The following is a 21,818-nucleotide window of genomic DNA, read 5'->3' as shown; positions in this document are numbered from 1 at the left end:
TTCAGTGAAGTGTATAGGTTGAAGACTGGGTGCTAAGGCTGCATTATTGGAACAATACAAGTGAGCTTGGCATTGCTGCTATTTCACACCATTCTTCATCAAATGCCAATATCTATCAGAAGATATATCATTAAAAACACTTTTAATATTGTACTTAATTTTACCATTTAAAAGAAACATTTCCGATAGCAATGACTTTCCATTAAATCTGTTTCATATTCTTCATAACTAGATAGAAAGCATATAGTTTGTCAATCAACGTTGATAACTGAAATGTTGACACCTCTTTATCCCATACAATATATAGAGGTCATCCTAGTCGACCCCAAGCTGAATTTCTGACCTCATATCCTCTCCACCTCTGTAACATCACCCATCTCTGCTCCTGCCTCAGCCCACCTGTTGCTGGAACTCTCATCCATGCATTTTGCACGTTCAGATTAAACTATTCTAATGCCCTCCTCCTTTCCTCCCATCCTCCAACCTCCATAAACTTCAGCTCATTCAAAACTCTTCTGCCCATAACCTATCCTGCACCAAGTTCTCTCACCTGTCCTTGCTGATCTACATTGGCTCCCGGGGTTCCTCAATACCTCAAATTTAAAATTCTCATACTTGTATTTAATTCCTTTCATGTTCTCACCCCTCCCTTTGCCCCACCATTGGTGACCATGCCTTCAGCCACCTATGCACCACGCTCTGGAATCCCTCTCTAAACTCCTCTGCTTCTCCATCTCCCTCTCCTCCTTTAAGATTGTCCTTAAAATCCACCTCTTCGACCAAGCTTATGAACACCTCTCCTAATATCGCATTCTTTGGCTCAATCTTCATATTTTCCAAGTGCCCCTGTGAAGCACCTTAGGACATTTCTTCTACGTTAAAGGCACTATATAAATGTTAGTTGTTGTTGTCACACACATCATGTGAATATAATTGCTTTAAACTCACTCCTATCCATCCATTGTAATGTCTATTGAGATGTCAGATTTACTAATATGTGACAGACAGATTTCCATGCACAATGTGGATAGCAAAACAAATTAATTATCTATCCAATACAGTTAAAACTTTAGACAGTGACATTGGCCCAAAATTACCTGAAAACTTGGGCATTACAGTGTTGAAATTCCAGGAAATTTTGGCGCAAATTACTTATGCCATTACTGATACCACACCAAAATTTCCTGCTCATCTGCACCACTTCGCCAATAATATTTGTCCAAAATTAATTATAATGGCATCCCTCCCCCATTCAATACATCTGCAATGGCCAATTTCCTGGATTTGCGCTAGTTGTCTTGCCGCTTGCAAGCACTGATAAAGAAAGGCGTATACACCTCCAGTCATAATTTAATGTAAGAAAAGACATGCAAATAAATGAATAAGGAAAGTGGTTTAACCTGATTACGATTAATCACAATCCAATGTATTTAATGATTACCCAAACTATCAGAATTATTCAAAAAAATCTGAGCAAAGAACCAGGAAGGGAAACAGAAGTATGAGCTTGTGTCCATTCATTATGCATAGAATGATATTGCTTGTATTGATCTGCTTAAAACTGGCCCTGAAATTTTCATATCCTTTGATATTCCTACTATTACTGTTTGCATTAACAGATAGCAGCACTACTCCGTGTTTGGGGCGCAATATAAAGCAATGAAAGAAAATTCAATGTTTCTGCACCTATTTATTGTTCTTGGCTTTGACACAATTTATTTTCATGCATTCTTCTGAAACAATTCCATATCCAATTTACAATTGCCAAACTTGTATGCAATTACAACTGAGAGTGTACCTAATAAGATAGCTGTTTAACTTACTGTGCGGGCTACCACTTTGTCCAACCAGAACTCACCTGTGGAATAAGTTTAAAGCTAGCAGTGGGGAATATTTTGCATTTTAGGGAAAGCTAGGCAAATAATTTATTGCTGTGAAGAAATAATTTTCAAAAACATCAAATTGTTGTTTCCTTTTTATATTTGAGAAGGGATTTAAAATTGGACTGCCATGCAGAATGGTTTGATTTCATAGGAAATTTAATATTCCAGTTGTAGTCCATCTAAATATGACGATTTCAACCAAGAGTTTTTGAAGAAGTGTATGTTGTACAAAAGGTGACTTAAAACAGGTTTTTAATGTTCATACCTAGTCAGCTCTCAGATATTACACAAATCAAATCCCTCCGTATGTTTTTTGAATAAATATAAAGACTTGTTCAATATATAATCTTCAAGAAAGTAGAATTATTGACAACTTGAGCCATGCGCACAGAGAGAATTCCCTCTGGGGCAGAGACATCCATCGGCATCTTCACTTCTAGGTCGCCATGATGCTCGCTGTGGCATATTCAAATAGGTTGTCTAGAAAGATTTGATGTAAATAATTTGGTGTAAATTCACCACTGGAGGATCAGAGAGCACAACGGTCTACTTATGGTGTTTGGGGGCAAATAAGCCGTACCAGGAAATTCCGGGCCGTTATATTTGTGCTACAAGTTGTTACATACATCACATAAATATCCAATGTGTCCAGTAGAATTCAGTTTTCCAGTTTGTGTAAAATACCCACTAAAACTAATACAACTACTGTTACTATTATTATTCTTACCCTAAGGCTAATCGTAGAACTACCAACAATTTTTCACAGCTATCAGTTGAGAAAAGTAACAGAAAAAAATGCAAAAAAGTAATTTTTCTTTTTCGTTCATGGGATGTGGGCATTGCTGGCAAGGCCAGCATTTATTGCCCATCCCCAATTGCCCTTGAGAAGGTGGTGGTGAGCCGCCTTCTTGAACTGCTGCAGTCCGTTTGGTGAAGGTTCTCCCACAGTGCTGTTAGGTAGGGAGTTCCAGGATTTTGACCCAGCGACGATGAAAGAACGGCGACATATTTCCAAGTGAGGATGATGTGTGACTTGGAGGGGAACGTGCAGGTGGTGGTGTTCCCATGTGCCTGCTGCCCTTGTCCTCCTAGGTGGTTGAGGTCGTGGGATTGGGAGGTGCTGTCGAAGAAGCCTCGGCGAGTTGCTGCAGTGCATCTTGTAGATGGTATACACTGCAGCCATGGTGTGCCAGTGGTGGAGGGAATGAATATTTAGGGTGGTGGATGGGGTGCCAATCAAGCGGGCTGCTTTATCCTGGCTGGTGTCAAGCTTCTTGAGTGTTGTTGGAGCTGCACTCATCCAGGCAAGTGGAGAGTATTCCATCACACTCCTGACTTGTGCCTCGTAGGTAGTGGAAAGGCTTTGGGGAGTCACTCGCCTCTGACTTGCTCTTATAGCCACAGTATTTATGTAGCTGGTCCAGTTAAATTTCTGGTCAATGGTGACCCCCAGGGTGTTGATGGTGGGGAATTCGACGATGGTAATGCCATTGAATGTCAAGGGGAGGCGGTTAGACTCTCTCTTGTTGGAGATGGTCATTGCCTGGCACTTATCTGGCGCAAAAGTTACTTGCCACTTATCAACCCAAGCCCGGATGTTGTCCAGGTCTTGCTGCATGCAAGCTCGGACTGCTTCATTATTTGAGGGGTTGCGAATGGAACTGAACACTGTGCAATCATCAGCGAACATCCCCATTTCTGACCTTATGATGGAGGGAAGGTCATTGATGAAGCAGCTGAAGATGGTTGGGCCGAGGTCACTGCCCTGAGGAACTCCTGCAGCGATGTCCTGGGGCTGAGATAATTGGCCTCCAACATCCACCACCATCTTCCTTTGTGCTAGGTATGACTCCAGCCATTGGAGAGTTCTCCCCCTGATTTGCATTGACTTCAACTTTTCTAGGGCTCCTTAGTGCCACACTTGGTCAAATGCTGCCTTGATGTCAAGGGCAGTCACTCTCATCTCACCTCTGGAATTCAGTTCTTTTGTCCACGTTTGGACCAAGATTGTAATGAGGTCTGGAGCCGAGTGATCCTGGCAGAACCCAAACTGAGCATCGGTGAGCAGGTTACTGGTGAGTAAGTGCCGCTTGATAGCACTGTCAATGACACCGTCCATCAGTTTGCTGATGATTGAGAGTAAACTGATGGGGCAGTAATTGGTCGGATTGGATTTGTCCTGCTTTTTGTGGACAGGACATACCTGGGCAATTTTCCACATTGTCAGGTAGATGCCAATGTTGTAGCTGTACTGGAACAGCTTGGCTAGAGGCGCAGCTAGTTCTGGAGCACACGTCTTCACCACTACAGCTGGGATGTTGCCGGGGCCCATAGCCTTTGCTGTATCCAGTGCACTCAGCCGTTTCTTGATATCACGTGGAGTGAATCAAATTGGCTGAAGGCTGGCTTCTGTGATGGTGGGGATATCGGGAGGAGGCCGAGATGAATCATCCACTCGGCATTTCTAGCTGAAGATGGTTGCAAACGCTTCAGACTTGTCTTTTGCACTCACATGCTGGACTCCGTCATCATTGAGGATGGGGATGTTTACATAACCTCCTCCTCCTGTTAGTTGTTTAATGTCCACCACCATTCACAACTGGATGTGGCAAGACTGCAGAGCTTTGATCTGATCCGTTGGTTGTGGAATCGCTTAGCTCTGTCTATAGCATGTTGCTCCCGCTGTTTAGCATGCATGTAGTCCTGAGTTGTAGCTTCACCAGGTTGGCACCTCATTTTTAGGTACGCCTGGTGCTGCTCCTGGTATGCTCTTCTACACTCCTCATTGAACCAGGGTTGATACTCTGGCTTGTTGGTAATAGTTGAGTGAGGAATATGCCGGGCCATGAGGTTACAGATTGTGCTGGAATACAATTGCTGCTGATGGCCCACAGCACCTCATGGATGCCCAGTTTTGAGCTGCTAGATCTGTTCTGAATCTATCCCATTTAGCACGGTGGTAGTGCCACACAACATGTTGGATGGTATCCTCAGTGCGAAGACGGGACTTCGTCTCCACGAGGACTGTGGGGTGGTCACTCCTACCAATACTGTCATGGACAGATGTATTTGTGACAGATAGATCGGTGAGGACGATGTCAAGTAAGTTTTTCCCTCATATTGGTTCGCTCACCACCTGCCGCAGGCCCAGTCTCTTAGCTATGTCCTTCAGGACTCGGCCAGCTTGGTCAGTAGTGGTGCTACCGAGCCACTCTTCATGATGGACATTGACGTCCCCCACCCAGAGTACATTCTATGCCCTTGCTACCCTTAGTGCTTCCTCCAAGTGATACTCAACATGGAGGAGGACTGATTCATCAGCTGAGGGAGGGCGGTAGGTGGTAATCAGCAGGAGGTTTCCTTGCCCATGTTTGACCTGATGCCATGAGATATCATAGGGTCCAGAGTCAATGTTGAGGACTCCCAGGGCCACTCCCTCCTGACTGTATATCACTGTACCGCCACCTCTGGTCGGTCTGTCCTGCCGGTGGGACAGGACATACCCAGAGATGGTGATGGAAGAGTTTGGGACGTTGGCTGAAAGGTATGATTCTGTGAGTATGGCTATGTCAGGCTGTTGCTTGACTAGTCTGTGGGACAGCTCTCCCAATTTTGGCACAAGTCCCCAGATGTTAGTGAGGAGGACTTTGCAGGGTTGACCGGGCTTGGTTTGCCGTTGTCGTGTCCGGTGCCTAGTGGTCTGATGCCGGGTGGTCTGTCCGGTTTTATTCTTATTATGACTGTTTTTAGCGAGATTTTACTACTGAGTGGCTTGCTGGGCCATTTCAGAGGGCAATTAAGAATCAACCACATTGCTGTGGGTCTGGAGTCACATATAGGCCAGACCGGGTGAGGACGGCAGGTTTCCTTCCCTAAAAGACATTACAAATGTTGTTTTAACAAATGTCATCATTCTTCTCGAATAGCTATTGATTGGATGTGATTTTTTTTTGTTTTTCGTAAATGATTAATAGAAATGAGTTCGAGTAGCTGTTCCAGGATAATGGTAATGATGGTTTTCTGCTATTAATGATCTCTTTCATTCTATTACTTTTAAATGCAACTTATATTTTTGCACTAAAATTTATAACTTTAAGTTTTGCACAAAGTATATACAATAAAGCCTTTTCATTTAATATGAAATATTTTGTAGGTAGACAATGAGGGCATCAGAATGATTCAAAGGCAGCTTCTCACTGAAGGGTTAGGATAATGTCATAAACTGTAAGAGCAAAGCTCAAGTAGTTTACAATTATCTTTTGAATCTGGGATGATATTACTGCCTTGAAATTATTCCAGGATATCTGCTTTTAATAATGTATTCTATGAACCTCATGGGGCAGTTTTATTTAGTTCCTGGTCAGTTTTTGCATTGGCAGCAATTGCTTAAATGCTTAACAGAATGGCCCTGGAATAATACAGTACAGAAGGAGGCCATGTATTCAGAGTGCATTTAATTTTATTTAGTGAGTGATGACTTTTGCATTGGAGGATTAGTAATTCTAATCAAATTATTGCAAGTTTATCATGAAACAATTTTCAATTGATTATGAAAAAATAATATATTATATATTGATACATGACGCCTAACTTATTTGAAGTGTCTTAGAAGAGTGCAAGACAAATCTTAAATCAATCAGACTTGCATGGAAACTTACATTCACAATGCAATGTGTCCTGATTCCTCATAGCAACAGACATTTTCACTATCACAAATTGTTGGAAGTCACAAGATAGATTCAGATGAAGAGGTCGTACAGCCCATTTGACCTTATTGTTCCAGGATACCAACCTTCCCTTTACAGCATTAAATTGTTTTTTTTAAATGGATTCAGTGTACTGGTCGTAATATTTCTTCCTGATACCTGTTCCAGTTGTTGATCACTCCCTGTGTAAAGAAATGTTTTTCTAATGTCTGAGCTAAATTTGTCATTCACAACGTTGAAACTATGCTCTCTTGTTCTGCTGTCCCAGCATATCTGAAAGTATTGATCAGGTTTACTTGCTCTGACCTGCCAATTATCTCATCCATCTCTATAAGGTCCTTTCTGAGCTGTTTTGTTTTGAGGCTGAAGAGCCCTAGATTATCAAATTGCACCTCATATCTCTGACATCAGGGATCAACCTGGTTGTTCTCCTCTGGATTGGGTATAGGGTCTTGATGGTCTCCTGTTGGAGCAATGTGCTTCAGTAACAAATAATTGTAGCAACTTTAATAGTTACATTTTTATTTATTTATAAATGCTAAACATATTTTAAACACTTCTTTAAAAAGTTCTGTCCCACATTGAGAATGTAATTCACTTGCATAAAATGAACCACCAATTGATTTCTTTTCTCTTAGCACAAGAGAATTTTGAGACTATACACACATTTTGATAAGAACTGCCTCCAGTGAGTTTTATAAATGTTATATGTGTTTTGAATTAATATTTGAAATATACTTTTGACTGCTGTACTTCATAAATGCCAATGACAGTCACAAAAATACTAGTTCACACCATTACTGATTATCATTATTTTAGAGATGAAGATCTCCAAACACTATTTGATGAGCAACTTTGAGAGGAGCAAATGCATGAAGGATCCTGCACAAATCAGCCTCTGACTGAAGAGGCACATCACCTACAGAGGCACACACAGGTACCCTATTTACTTTGCCAGATTGGCAGTCAGAAGACTGTAAGGAACTTTGATTGGCTGTGCGCCTGAGGTGCGTGAAGCATGGTTTATCGTGAACAATAAAGCCAACCTGTTATGGCTAACTATACCAAGTCAACTTGCATAATTCAATGCAAGGATATAATTTTGTGCAGCATATGTAAGCTATACAATCAAATTTATTTTTTGGTGTTCTGAGTCCTCACCAAATATTGTTTTTTGTTGTGTCAAGATACCACTTGAGAGGCAACTCCTGATTTCTGTGACTGATTTGTTCCCTTAGGTGTTTTAGATGTAACAAGGGTTTAACTCACCCATTTCTAAGATGGTTTTGTGGATGATCTTGCAATAGAGTTGATTTTTTTCTCAGCTGTGTCGAATGTCTGGTACCAGTATAATCCAACTCTCCTCTTCCTCCACCTCTTTTTCAATATCTTACTTCTTCTATTCAGGCATAATTATAGCATCTTTAGAAGAAGAAAGCTATGAATATATGATTTATGAACACATGTCATTGGAGTGGACATCATTTGATGAGCTTTTTTAAGACTGTGGCTTAAGACATTGAACTAATATTTGCTTTCCAAACTTTATGGCATGCAGATCAAAATAAAACAAAATATTAATTAAAAAGAGAAAATGTTGGAAATCAACAGCAGATCAATCAACATAGTTACCATCTAAATGGCCTTTACAGTCACAGTTAAGAGGATACTATCCCTTTTTCAAGGTAGCCTGCTGGAATACCTTATTGTTTTATCAGTGGCATAGTAGAATGCAAGTTTCTGCTTCATCACATAGTGAGTCCTTGACCTAAGTTGGGCTCACAAGGCAGGAGGGAGGGAAAATCAGTAGTCAGCTCAGGTTGTCCTACACCTCCCAATGAGTGCTCACAAAACAGTACTGACACAGACTTGGGAACAAGTTGCCTGTCCACCTTATCAGCCAGGGAGCGAAGCATGGAAGTATGCAAATATGAAGAGAAAGGGCAGAGGGGAGAAAACAACTCCAAAATGAAGCATAAAATAAATATACAGCTAATTGCATTTTTGTGCAGACAAATGTTTACTTGATTGATATATTTGTGTTTCCTTTAATGGAAGGGGAGGGGCTAATATATTGCATATGAATATTATTCCACCTGCAAGCAAAAATTCTGATGCCCTTCGGCTGACAGAAAAGCACAACACAATTTTGCTTTATTCCTCTTGTTAAGTTTAACTTTTGAACTGCTGTTAATTAGCACGAGAGCCCTCAGTTAATGAGGAAGGTACGGTTATTGTCAAGATCTATGGAATAACCCTTTGCATAAATTATACGCTCCCCGATTGAAAGCTACATCTCAAGCATTACATTTGATTGGCAAATTTAATAGATTATCTGGTCATAAATTATGTTGCGACAAATCCAGATAAAGAATTGTCTCCCATTGCTTACATAAAATAAAGTTATAAGGAACAGATTCTTTCCCAGCAGAATTTTCAGATTTTCTTTACAAATGGCTAACTGTTGGCAACTCTAAAGCCTTGAAGGGTGTGGTAAATATTAACCTTTTCCACATAATTCAAAAGATAGATTTAGATGTTCAAGGATAGCAATGCAGTCCTTTATTGTAACTCCTGATACACATTCTAGCTTCTCTTAAAAATTCTTTTGTAACTGTGTACCACCGCAGGCTAGAAGGGGTTAAGTAAATTCCAAACAGATCTTATCTTTTTTTAATATACTACCAGCAACTCTTAATAAATTACTTACTGCCCCCCTCTCCCCTGCTGCCAGGCTGAGTAAACTTAGAAGACCAATGATCTATTGGCTTTCTTAAACCGTGCCTAGCTTTTAGGGTAAGTAGACTTGGTTCCCTCACTTGTCATAGTGTTTGGAGTAAACTGCTGCCTAGAGTAGACTTTTTGTTCAATATTCAATCTACTATACACAGAGAACCTTTGCCCAAGACTGTTCCTGTATTTAGTTCAAGTTACCATAAAGAGAAGGAGGGGAAATTTTCCAATGGGCGAACTTATGGTACTAGTGCTAATCAAATTTCTGCTACACTTAGTTCAATAAGAACAACAACTTGCATTTATATAGTGCCTTTAATGTAGTAATACGTCCCAAGGTGCTTCACAGGAGTGATTATCAAACAAAATTTGACACTGAGCCACATAAGTTGATATTAGGACAGGTGACCAAAAGCTTGGTCAAAGCAGGTGTTAACCAATTTAATAGATAGGTTAATTTAATAAACAGATTGCATCTGCATTAAAGTAGTGCTAGCAGGAACCCGTAAGTGTTCGCAACAAAAGGTTGCCCCTTTGTTTAATTTTCTTTATGATTTCTTCTATGCACTATGTATAACAAAGTTTATAAGAACAGGTACACAATTTTGCCACACATGTCTCACAGAGAAAATCTCCCCCCACTGTTGCTGTTATGAATATAATCTAAACTATTGTATACATTTAGTTTTACGTTGTAGAACTGTCTAAGGAATCTCCTCATTGTCCTTTTATGTATAGTGTTTACAAGGGAAAATAAAGTTCTGCTAATTGGTTGTGAACCTTGGATATAAGTCTCAAAACTGAACTGAAACAGCCAAACATGATATGATCTTATGAAAAAAAGAATGGGGAAGCCCATTAAGCCCACCATACTAACCCTATTCATTAGATTATGAAACATCATACCCAAATGCTAGTATTGCTAACTCCCGAGGAAGCACAAAAAATCCCGGAAAAAACACTATGACCAATTTTAAGAAAAACTGGGAAATTCCTTCCCATCTCTAAGCATCAATCATGCTCCAGGAGACCCTGATTGTCCATGATATGAACATATGAAAATGATGGACAGGAAAAGACCAGCTGGTCCGTCGAGCCTGTCCCATATACTCATGTTGCACTGAGCATCATGAATCCCAACATTCCCCACCCACCAGTAGCCATGTCCTTGGAAAAGTGAGACTGTACAAGACAAAACATTTCCTTCATAGGACTGATCACTGAATTCCTACCCCGCTTTGTCTTTCATACCCTTTAATAGTCCTGTCTATCAAAATGTATCCATCATTCTCTTGAAATTTATAAAATCTTCCATTTGCATTACCCTCCTGGGTAGGCTATTCCACATATGTACCACCTTTTGGGTGAAGAAACTATGGTCTGGATCTTCTCATAGAAACCAGGGGGTTTGCCAGTGGTAATTGAAGGAGAATGGGTCGGGGAGGTGTTCCACCGCAACTTCACTCCAACAACTGCGCATCAGGATTTTGCTCCTGCGAGCCCACCAGCAACGTCAGTCACTGACCATGAACCAGTCCCGCTCCATGTAAATGGTGGCAGGTGGGTGAGCACCACTTTCCTCCTTGGCCCCTATACCGCTTCCAGAAAACAATACAACAAATGTGGGGCTATGAAGATCACTGTGGTGTCCCAGATGGAGGCCATAGCTTGAGGAAAGGCTTCAAACCTGCAAGCCTTTTACAGATTAAAAGGGACTGTGATTTTTGGAATCATTTTATATCTTAGGCACAAAACAGAACTTCAGAACTGTAGAGCGAGTACTAAAAAAAAATTAAACCATTTTGGGCAAAGAAATGGATTTCCCTATGGCAATACCCTTGTTCCTGTGCTTTGAGGAGGATGATGAGGATATCTGAACGATTACTTCCTCTAAGTATTCACAAACAACATATCCTCCCCAATCAGAAATAACTTAACTAACATCAGACTTCAATATAAACAGGCTAAAAGGGCTTAAAACAAATAAATCAAAGGTTTATATGGACTTAGAAATTGGATTGCGCCGCACTCATTTTTAGGCATGAAACAGACATCTACGGTATAAGATTCTCAAAATTCACAGATCCCCAAAACTAGGAGAAAAACCCTAAAGAAAAGGACTTTGGACTCTTTTCTAACCATTTCAGGATGATGAAATATTGGGTCAACTCACACTCGCGCCACACCAGGAAGCATCAACCAGGGAAAAGTACTTTTTGAGGAATCCACGTCCTTTAAGGGACTCGCTTCCTCGTAGGGGCGACTGTAAGAATTCTGGCCATTGACTAAAATCCTAAGATGGAAGGATAGGTGAGAGGTCACCAGATGAATCAACAACACACACAGTGGAATGTGGGAGAATTACTGCTTCAGACATGTCTCTGTTTTAATGCAAAACCTACAGCAGGTGGTCAACACTCAGCACTAATTTGAAAGGCAGTAGGCCATTGAAAGAGGCAACTGCTCCAGACATGGTGGGGCCATGTCTTTGTTTTAAAGCAAAACCAATCAACACCTAGGATGTTGGATACAAAAGGAAGCCTTGTGTGGCAAGCTCTACAAAACGGAATTAACAATGTCAAATCGAGAAAAACAATTGCAACATGATGAGGGACCATCAAAAGTCATCAAAGATTCTTAAGGACTTTGTAAGAACTGTTTAAACAGACATGAAGTGCCTTTTATTAAGTGACGAAGACCATTGTAAGAGAGGGATATAGAAGTGGAAACTCGAAACCTCTCTCGGTCTCTCTCTGGTTCTTGCTGGCTCTTGTGTTCTGCTTCTCTTGTTCTGCCTGTCTCTGGAAGGAGAGCAGTTTCCAGTGAAACCAACGAACCCTATGCCAGACCTGCAAGGGCAAAGGATTGTTCAACAGCTCGGGAGGCGACAGTTCAACAAGGCGAGGGGGCAACAGAGAGAAGGTCAGCAGCTCTAGAAGCAGGCCGACACACAAGAAGAAACCAGAGCAACAGCCCCAGTGACCATCAGACACCTCGCGGCAACAAGGGCCTTACGAAACAATCAACCGAACATTGCCACCAACCAACCGGGTAATATTGGGCCACCGCGACCAAAGAAAACCAACTCTGGAGAAAACCGAAGATCCGCAAAGTTTCCACTCTACGATCTATTCCTGAATTACCTCTGGGTGAATTACTGTCAAGGATTCGTTTGGTGAGCATTATCTCTGGTCCTTTAGAGTCCAACTTAACTAGTAAAGTGGGATTGGGAGGGGTGAGGTATCTTTCTACTGTATTTTCCCTCGTGTGTACCAAAGTGTTCTCCATTTTATTAGAGTGTTAAGATTGTTGTGTTGTATTTTCTCTCTTGAATAAAGATCAAAGTTTCTTGCACCAAAACCAGTTGTCTGCTGCACTTTGCCACAACCCCCAAATAAGTCCAAGGTCTAGAACCCAGGGAGTGGGAGCGATCCGAACCGCTCAGAAGTCAGAGGTGAAGCTGACACACACCACCACCCCCTACAAAGGGTCCAATATGGCAGGTGGCACGCGCGTGCCTGTCCCATGCTGAAGGTGCACCACCCACCATATTGGATCTGGCACCCCTCAGGCATCCAGGGAGCATTGAAAAACCTTATTAAAATATTAAAATAAAGTTCCTATGATGGCTGTAGGATCCCTTTGTGAAATTGGTCTGACCCAGCACCTGATTCGCCACGTGATAAATTTGCCCAGCAAATCATAGCTCTAATAGTCAGGAAGGATTCTGCTGGAGAGCTTTTTAAATGGCTCATCCCCTCCATATGGGTTAGTTGCTGATTTGTACCTTTAAGCTGCTGGTCAGCTTCTGGGCCATTATTTGGCTATTTTCTCCATTCCACTACTGAATTATGAGTTCTGGGAACAATTATTTGCTGGTGCTGGACTGCTTGACTGTCTTACAAATATTTTATTTCACTCATGGGTGATCTGTTAGGTCTGCCTTTGGGACCGGAGGAGGTGGGGGAGCAGCAAAGAAAGCAGGAGTGAGCAGGAACAGCTGGGAGAAGAGGGAGGAAGAGAGCACTGCATAGGAGGCCCGACCCACAGCGGGTCTTCAAGTAACACTTTTCCAGTCTCAAACTGACCAAGGAACAATGTGTGAGGTGCCTGCGCTTCACGAAGGAGTCTGAAATGGAGCTCTGTCACCTGCAGCCCCAAACCAGGACATGGAACACACTGCCTATGGCTGTCAAGGTCACCATGGCCCTTAACGTTTACATCACAGGTTCGTTCCAGGCTGGAGCAGGTGACATCAGTGACATTTCCCAGTTTGCTGCACACTGCTGCTTCAGGAAGGTGAGTGAGACTCTCCACTTGAGGAGGAACACTTACATCTCCTTCCCAATGAACAGAGTGAAGCAGGATGAAATAGCACAATGAGAGCCATGCCACCACCAGAAATCTTATTGAACAGACCATCAGCATGCTCAAATAATGGTTTTGCTGCCTGGACCATTCTGGAGGGACTCTACAGTGCAGTGCTGATAGTGTCTCCAAATATGTTGTGGTGTGCTGCATGCTGAAGAATTTTGTAAAATATAGGGATCAGCCCTTACCACTACCTGGGCAGTAAGAAGTGGATGATGATGATGAGGAGGAAGAGCATCACTAAGAGGAGGATGAGCAGAAGCATTGAGTATCAGTCCCCCTAGCTGCCTAGAGCTCTCAGAGAATAATTCGTATAAGAACGCTTCACCTGAACCATCCTCCGCTCCCCAATACAACAACAGTCCTGTCATCCTTATAACCACTGCCCTCACAATCACCATCTAATTGCCCTCCTGCAGTCCAACCTCAGGGTGTTACCCTCACTTGACTACAAACATTAACACCAACACCAAATCCAGAAGAAGCCAATGCCACTCTCCTTGGGCTGAGTCTTTAGCACTTCTACTACTCTTTGTGAAAACTGAGTGTAGGTGTGATGTAATGCTCTGGAAGCCTGTGTCAATGCTGGACCTCAGAGCCAAGATGGTAGCAGTCTGAGCTTCTATGGAAGCTGACAGAGCTGTCACTAGAGGCTCCATCATGGTGGGCCCCACTGCCGTGTTCATGGAGCTGACCACTCACTCCGTGGTTGACAGGATGGTTGCCAAGCCCTGCACGAGGCCCCAACACAAGTTGAAACTTGGCTCTCTGCTATTATTGAAAGTAGGTCGTAGCAACCAGCTTCAAAAAGTAAGGGAAATTCAGGACACCAATCAGCTTGAATTTGATAGAATTACAGGATAGGATATCATTGTTAGTTCCACCTTTTTTGCCATTAACTGTTGCGGACTAATCCTAGGAATTTTCTATTTGTATATGTGTCCCTTTACTATTAAGTTGAAAGTAGTGATCACATCACTGGGAAATGACAGAAGGATCATACTATTAGGATGGTTAACTTTGTAGATGATTGACATTTTTATTGAGCAAACATTAGCCCATAATGATAGCAAATGATGCTGCCACTGTTCTAGGTTTAATTTCTTTCTCCCAGAACTACTATGGTTAGCTTTGGGCATACCTTTTAGACTAGTGTATAGGCAAAGCCATAAGTAACAAGTGAACAAGTTTTCAAAGAAAAGGACTACTCCGCATCTGGTCCCTTACACAGTGCCTATTGCGAGGCAAAGTGTTTAATCTTGACTAAATCACTTTTTATCTCAGGATGGATGTAAAGTTGCTGCTTTTAAGTCTGAGTTATTACAGGATACCAGTTCTCAGTATAAACCAAATTATATTTGTTAAATAATTCTTGTTGTCCTATAGTGTGGAATTCCCAAGAGAATTCTCTTTCAGATAACGTTTGCATGCAAATATTCTGTTACTGTTTTTGTAAGAGAGCTGCTGTCGTAAAATAACCCATATATGCAAAACCTATTCATCTTTATCTGTAACTCTTATAAATCTTCACTCAGTTTTCTACCCAAATTAAGAATATTTTCAATTTATTTTCATGAGCTTGCCTCAATCAACTTTCTGTAATTTATGGAAACAGTTTATCACTGGGTGGATTAACTTCGGTCCACATTTTCTGCGTTACAACTTGTACCAAACAAACTCTAGTAATATTGACTTCACTGTCTCCCGCTTGGAAATCAGCCAATTAGTTGGACATAGAGATAGTGATGGACTGTCTATAAGTTAATCTAAATCATCTTTTGCCTCTTTTCTTTTGTACACTTACCCCCTGACTGGAATTTAAATAAAGCTGAGTTCATTTGGTGGGGATACAATCAGTCTCCATTGTCATAGCATGATTGGAATAACCAGGGAGCCCATGGTGGTTGTCTTTCAAACCAAACGACAGTAGGAATATATAATATTGTCGATCTATTAACAAAGAACACTTTTCACCATTGAAAGGCTCTAAGAACTTAATAGAAATTTAAATCTGTTTTGCAATGATTTTGTATATTTTTAAACTGTTCACAGGATGTCAATGAACGGGTGCAGGACATTCTGCGAGGGAAAGGGTAACATCCAGAAGTCGTTGTCCATGTTGGAACCAATGACATAGGTAGGGAAAGAGTTGAGGTCATTCCGGCACAGTTTCAGGAGCTAGAAAAAAGATTAAAGAGCAGGACCTCAAAGATGTAATCTCTGGATTACTCCCAGTGCCACGTGCTAGTGAGTACAGAAACAGGAAAGTAGTGCAGGTAAATGTGTGGCTGGAGAAGTGATGCAGGAGGGGGACCTTTAGGTCGCTGGGGCATTGGGACCAGTTCTGGGGCAGGAGGGACCTGTACAAGCCGGAAGGGTTGCACCTGAACAGGTCTAAGATCAATGTCCTCGCGGGGAGGTTAACTAGTGCTATAGGGGAGGGTTTAAACTAATTTGGCAGGGGGAGGGGAACCAAGACATAGCAGCAGAGAGGAGAGACAAGGTGTATAGAAAACTAGGAGGGACAAATAGCAACAGAACAAAGAATAGTGTAGAAAGAACAGGAAATAGATGGAGGAAAAAAGCAAAGCAGACTAGTATGGTGTTGGAATGCATGTATGTTAATGCGAGGAGTGGTACAAATAAAGTTGATAAGCTGCAGACACAAGTTGCCACATGGGGTTCTGATATAATGGCTATAACTGAGACCTGGCTTAAATATGGGCAGGAATGGGAACTAAACATTCCTGGCTACAATGTATTCAGGGGGGATAGGGAAGGAAAAATGACAGGAGGTGGTGTGGCAGTATTGATCAAGGATAATATTACAGTTCTACAGAGGGAGGATATACTAGAGGTTCAAACTATGAATCTATTTGGTCAGAGTTAAGGAACAGAAAAGGAGCTGCTACATTGCTGGGTGTTTACTATAGACCCCCAAATAGTGAGAAGGAAATGGAGGAGCAAATCTGTAGGCAAATTTCAGAGAAATGTAAACATAATAGAGCAGTAATAGTAGAGGATTTCAATTACCCTAATATAGACTGGGAAAAAAAGAGTAAAGGGCAAGGAGGGTGAAGAATTCCTAAAATGTATACAAGAGAACTTACTTATTCAGTTTGTTTCTAGCCCAATGAGGAAGGAAGCAGTGCTGGATCTAGCTCTGGGAAATGAAGTAGGGCAAATGGAGTGTGCTTCAGTGGGAGAACATCTGGGTAATAGTGATCATAATATAATTAGGTTTCAAGTAGTTATGGAAAGGGACAAGGATAAATCAAAGGTGAAAATACCGAACCGGAAGAGAGTCAATTTCAATGATTTGAGAAGGGATCTAGCACAGGTGGACTGGAAACAAAGATTGGCCAGGAAAACAGTAAATGCAGAGATACTTTGGGTACAAACCAAACATATTTCCATTCGGAGGAAAGATGGGGCATCCAAAGCGAGACCTCCCTGGATGACAAAGAAAATAGAGGTTAAAATAAAACAGAAAAAGATTTATGACAAATGTCAGGTACAGAATACAATCGAAATGATTGTATTCTGTACCTGAACATGAAACATATTTACAGAAAAACTTATTATAATGTTTTATATTAATGTTAATGCAATTAAATACAATCGAAAACCAGGCAGAATACAAAGAGTGCAAGGGGAAATTGAAAAAGAATATAAGGTCAAAGAGAGACAATGAGAAAAGATTGGCAGGTAACATAAAATGGTACCAAAAACCATAGAATCACAGTAACATAGTAGGTACAGCACAGTAGGTACAGCCATTTGGCCCATCATGCCTGTGCCGGCTCTTTGAAAGAGTTATCAAATTAGTCCCATTCCCCAGCTCTTTCCCCATAACCCTGTAAATGTTTTCCTTTTAGGTATTTATCTAATTCCCTTTTGAAAGTTACTATTGAATCTGCTTCCACCACCCTTTCAGGTAGTGCATTCCAGATCATTTACAGCTCGCTGCATCAAAAAATGTTTCCTCATGTCACCTCTGGCTCTCTTGCCGATCACTTTAAATCCGTGTCCTCTGGTTATCAACCCTTCTGCCACTGGAAACACTTTCTCCTTATTTAATCTATCAAAACTGTTCATGATTTTGAACACCTCTATCAAATCTCCTCTTAATCTTCTCTGTTCTAAGGAGAACAACCCCAGCTTACCCAGTCTCTCCACATAACTGAAGTCCCCCAACCCTGGTACCATTCCAGTAAATCTCTTCCGCACCCTCTCTAAGGCCTTGACATCCTTCCTAAAGTGTGGTGTCCAGAATTGAACACAATACTCCAGCTGAGGCCTAACCAGTGTTTTATAAAGGTTTTGCATAACTTCTTTGCTTTTGTACTCTATGTTTCTATTAATAAAGCCCAGGATCTCACATGCTTTTTTAACAGCCTTCTCGAGTTGCCCTCTTCAAAGATTTGTGCATGTGCACCCCCAGGTCTCTCTGTTCCTGCACCCCTTTTAAAATTGTACCATTTAGTTTATATTGCCTCTCCTCATTCTTCTTACCAAAATGTATCAATTCACACTTTTCAACATTAAATTTCATTTGCCATGTGTCTGCCCATTTCACCAGTCTGTCTACGTCCTCCTGAAGTCTGTTACTATCCTTCACATTGTTTACTACATTTCCGAGTTTCAAAGTAAACTTTGAAATTATACCCTCTATATGGGAACACCACTGTATACTTTCCTCCAGTTTGAAAAACAACCGTTCACTACTACTCGCTGCTTTCTGTCCCTTAGTCAATTTTGTATCCACGCTGCCCCTGTCCCTTTAATCCCATGGGCTTTAATTGTGCTAACAAGTCTATTATGTAGTACTTTATCAAATGCCTTTTGAAAGTCCATGTAACATGTAAAAAGTAAAAGGATAGTTAAAGGAATGCTGGGACCGATTAGGGACAAAAAAGGAAATCTTGTGGAGGTACAGGACATGACTGAGGTACTGAATGAGTACTTTGCATCTGTCTTCACGAAAGAAGAGGATGAAGTTAATGTCACAGTAGAGGAAGAGGAAGTAGAGATATTGGATAGGATAAAAATAGATGGAAAGGAGCTAAATAGTTTGGCATCACTCAAAGTTAACAAGTCACCCGGTCCAGATGGGTTGCATCTAGGTTGCTGAGGGAAGCAAGGATGGAGATAGCAGAAGCTCTGACCACAATCTTTCAGTCCTCCTTGGATAAGGGAGTGGTGCCACAGGACTGGAGGATTGCAAATGTTACACCTCTGTTCAAAAAAGGGGAGAGGGATAAACCTGGTAACTACAGGCCAATCAGTCTAACATCAGTGGTGGGAAAACAACTAGAGACCATTGTCAAGGACAAAATTAATTCACACTTGGAGAAGCATGGGTTAATAAGGGACAGCCAGCACGGATTTATTAAAGGCAAATCATGTCTGACTCACCCTGATTGAGTTCTTTGACATATTAAAAGAGAAGGATGATGAAGATAGTGCAGTAGATGGTGTATATATGGACTTTCAAAAGGCATTTGACAAAGTACCGCATAATAGACTTATTTTGAAGAAAGAAGCACATGGTATTAAAGGGACGGTGGTAACTTGGGTACATAATGGGCTAAGGGATAGGAGGCAGAGAGTAGTGGTGAACGGATGTTTTTCTAACTCGAGAGAAGTATGCAGTGGTCGGTATTAGGACCTTTGCTTTTCTTGTTAAATATAAATGACCTGGATTTTGGTATAGGGAGTGCAATTTCGAGTTTGTGGATGATACTAAACTACTAAACTTGGCAACATAGTAAATAGTGAAGAGGATAGTAGCAGACTTCAGGAGGACATAGACAGACTGGTGAAACGGGCAGACACATGGCAGATGCAATTTAATGCGGATAAGTGTGAAGTGACGCACTTTGGAAAGAACATCATGAAGAGGCTGTATAATCTAAATGGCACTATTTTGCACGAACAGAGGGACCTGGGGGTGCATATTCACAAATCTTTGAAGGTGGCAGGGCAAGTTGATAAGGCAGTCAAGAAAGCATATGAGATACGTGGCTTTGTAAATAGGGGCATTGAATACAAAAACAAGAAAGTCACGCTAAACCTTTACAAATCACTGGTTAGGCTTTAACTGGAGTATTGTGTACAATTGTGGGCACCACACTTTAGGAAGGATGTCAAGGCGTTGGAGGAGGTTTACCAGGATGATACCAGGGATGAGGGACTTCAGTTTTGTGGAGAGATTGAAGAAACTGGGATTGTTTTCTTTAGACCAGAGAAGGTTAAGGGGAAACCTAATAGAGGTAATCAAAATTATGATGGGTTTTGATAGAGCAAGTAGGGAGAAACTGTTTCCTCTGGCAACTGGGTCGGTAACCAAAGGTCATAGATTTAAAATAATTGGCAAAAGAAATAGAGGGGAAATGAGGTGAACTTTTTTCACACAGAGGGTTGTTAAGATCTGGAATGCACTGCCTGAAAGGGTGGTGGAATCAGATTCCATAGGAACTTTCAAAGGCAATTGGACATGTATTTGAAGAGGACTAATTTGCAGGGGAAAAAGCTGGGGTGTGGGATTAAATTGGACAGCTCTTTCAGATAGTCAGCACAAGCATGACAGGCCAAATGGCTTCCTTCAGTGCTATAAGATTCTATGATTCTATGATTCTAAGGATGTGGACTTAGTTGTGGACATCCAGCATCCTTTTCAGAGCAGGATCCCTAAAATTGGGGTCTACTTCCTCTCGGCCAGGGGTGAACATCTGCTGTGCCTCCATTCAGCGCTATCACACTCCAGTTTCACTTCTGACTCCTCCAGCACCCTCCTGCACTGTGTATCACCCAGTGACAAAACCTCACTTGCCCTATCATTTTCCCTTAAGTTGGATCTTTCTGGGCTACTGAGAGAAAAGATGAATGACAATTATAAAATCATAGAATGATACAGCAAAGAAGGAGGCCATTCAGCCCATTGTACTTGTGCCAGATCCGGATGAATATGTGGTGACCTGGTCTGAGATAGAGAGACCGTGACAATTTTCTTCTTTCTCCTCAGCAGTTTGTTGCTATGTTTAATCTGGAGCAGAAGAAGATGAAGAGAGGTTAACATATTATGCGGACTGCCAGAGGTGCTCTGTGTAGCATTTGATTGGGCTGCTTGCAACTGTGTCTGTGCTCCCAAACCATGAGACCGAGAAGCTGCAGCTACAGCTACCACTGGCCAGCGCCAACACCCTCCCCAGGAGCTTCAGTGCTTCTTCTTCATGCAGGGTGAAAGGCTGTATTTTGAGGAGACCACCACCTGTGGCCAGGGATTCTTGGGCATTATGAGCCACTTTCTCCTGGTTTACCCCAGTAGGTTTTACCCTACAAATTTTCTTTCATTCTCCACTGCGATCCCACCAATTTCAGGTGAGGTCACAAAGCAAAATTCCCCTTTTCAGAAACGAAACCGCCTCCAACACTCAATATCCTGGAATGACTTTTTTTTGTACTTCTCCACTGATTTTTAGCGAAACCTTGTGCATTGTTCTGTTAAACACCCCCCCCCCCCCCGTTCTTCTCTTCACTATTAGTGCTTTAATGTTAATTATGATTCTGTATTTGTTATTTTTTATTTTCATGTAAGGATAGAGGTTCAAAATGCACATATTTGCTATCATTGTAATTCTTAATTATAATTTGTTATTTTATTTCATGAGTCTCTAATTTTCCGTATAGTTTTGTAATTTCAGTTTACTTTTTTATTGCATGTTTAAATGTGTGAACAATTGCAAGTATTTTTGAACAGTGTCTGCAGTTTTGCAATTAAAAGATCACTTGGCTATACCACCATTTTTTTAAAACACAAGTTTACCTACCAAGAGTACAACTTTTATAGTTGCTATTGGCCACTTTCTCTAAAGGTTTTAACATTTGTAAAAATAGAACTCAGATTACAAAGGACTAAATAAAAAATTTTGCCACCATATGTTGAATAAACAGTTGCTTTCATTGACAGGTGACAGGAAATTTGAAGGAGACAGTTGCAGTCTTGGCTGCATCGAATCTATATGGGCTACAGGATGTCGTTTATTATACAGAGGCAGAGACATACAGAGGCAGAGACTGTCACTGTGTTGAAATGACAGCTAACAGATTTGGTGTGTTGTAG

At 41.4% G+C, this 21,818-nt stretch overlaps 1 long non-coding RNA gene across 2 annotated transcripts in view; it reads left to right on the top strand.

Annotated features, from left to right (window-relative positions):
* The window catches only part of LOC137333788 (uncharacterized), a 29,513-nt gene extending 7,701 nt beyond the window's left edge, over nucleotides 1-21,812 (top strand). The window contains exons 2-3 of one of the 2 annotated variants that reach the window (XR_010965990.1): nucleotides 7,409-7,526; nucleotides 21,666-21,812. This is a non-coding gene — a long non-coding RNA (uncharacterized lncRNA). Of the gene's footprint in view, nucleotides 1-7,408; nucleotides 7,527-10,658; nucleotides 12,615-21,665 lie in introns of those variants that run through there. The other variant, XR_010965989.1, reaches the window with a different exon arrangement.
* Nucleotides 21,813-21,818: the final 6 nt, after the last annotated feature.

This window comes from Heptranchias perlo, chromosome 2 (assembly GCF_035084215.1).
Source record: "Heptranchias perlo isolate sHepPer1 chromosome 2, sHepPer1.hap1, whole genome shotgun sequence".
NCBI lineage: Eukaryota > Metazoa > Chordata > Chondrichthyes > Hexanchiformes > Hexanchidae > Heptranchias > Heptranchias perlo.
The sequence above is the reverse complement of the archived record's forward strand: the minus strand, read 5'-3'. Positions and strand labels throughout refer to the sequence as shown.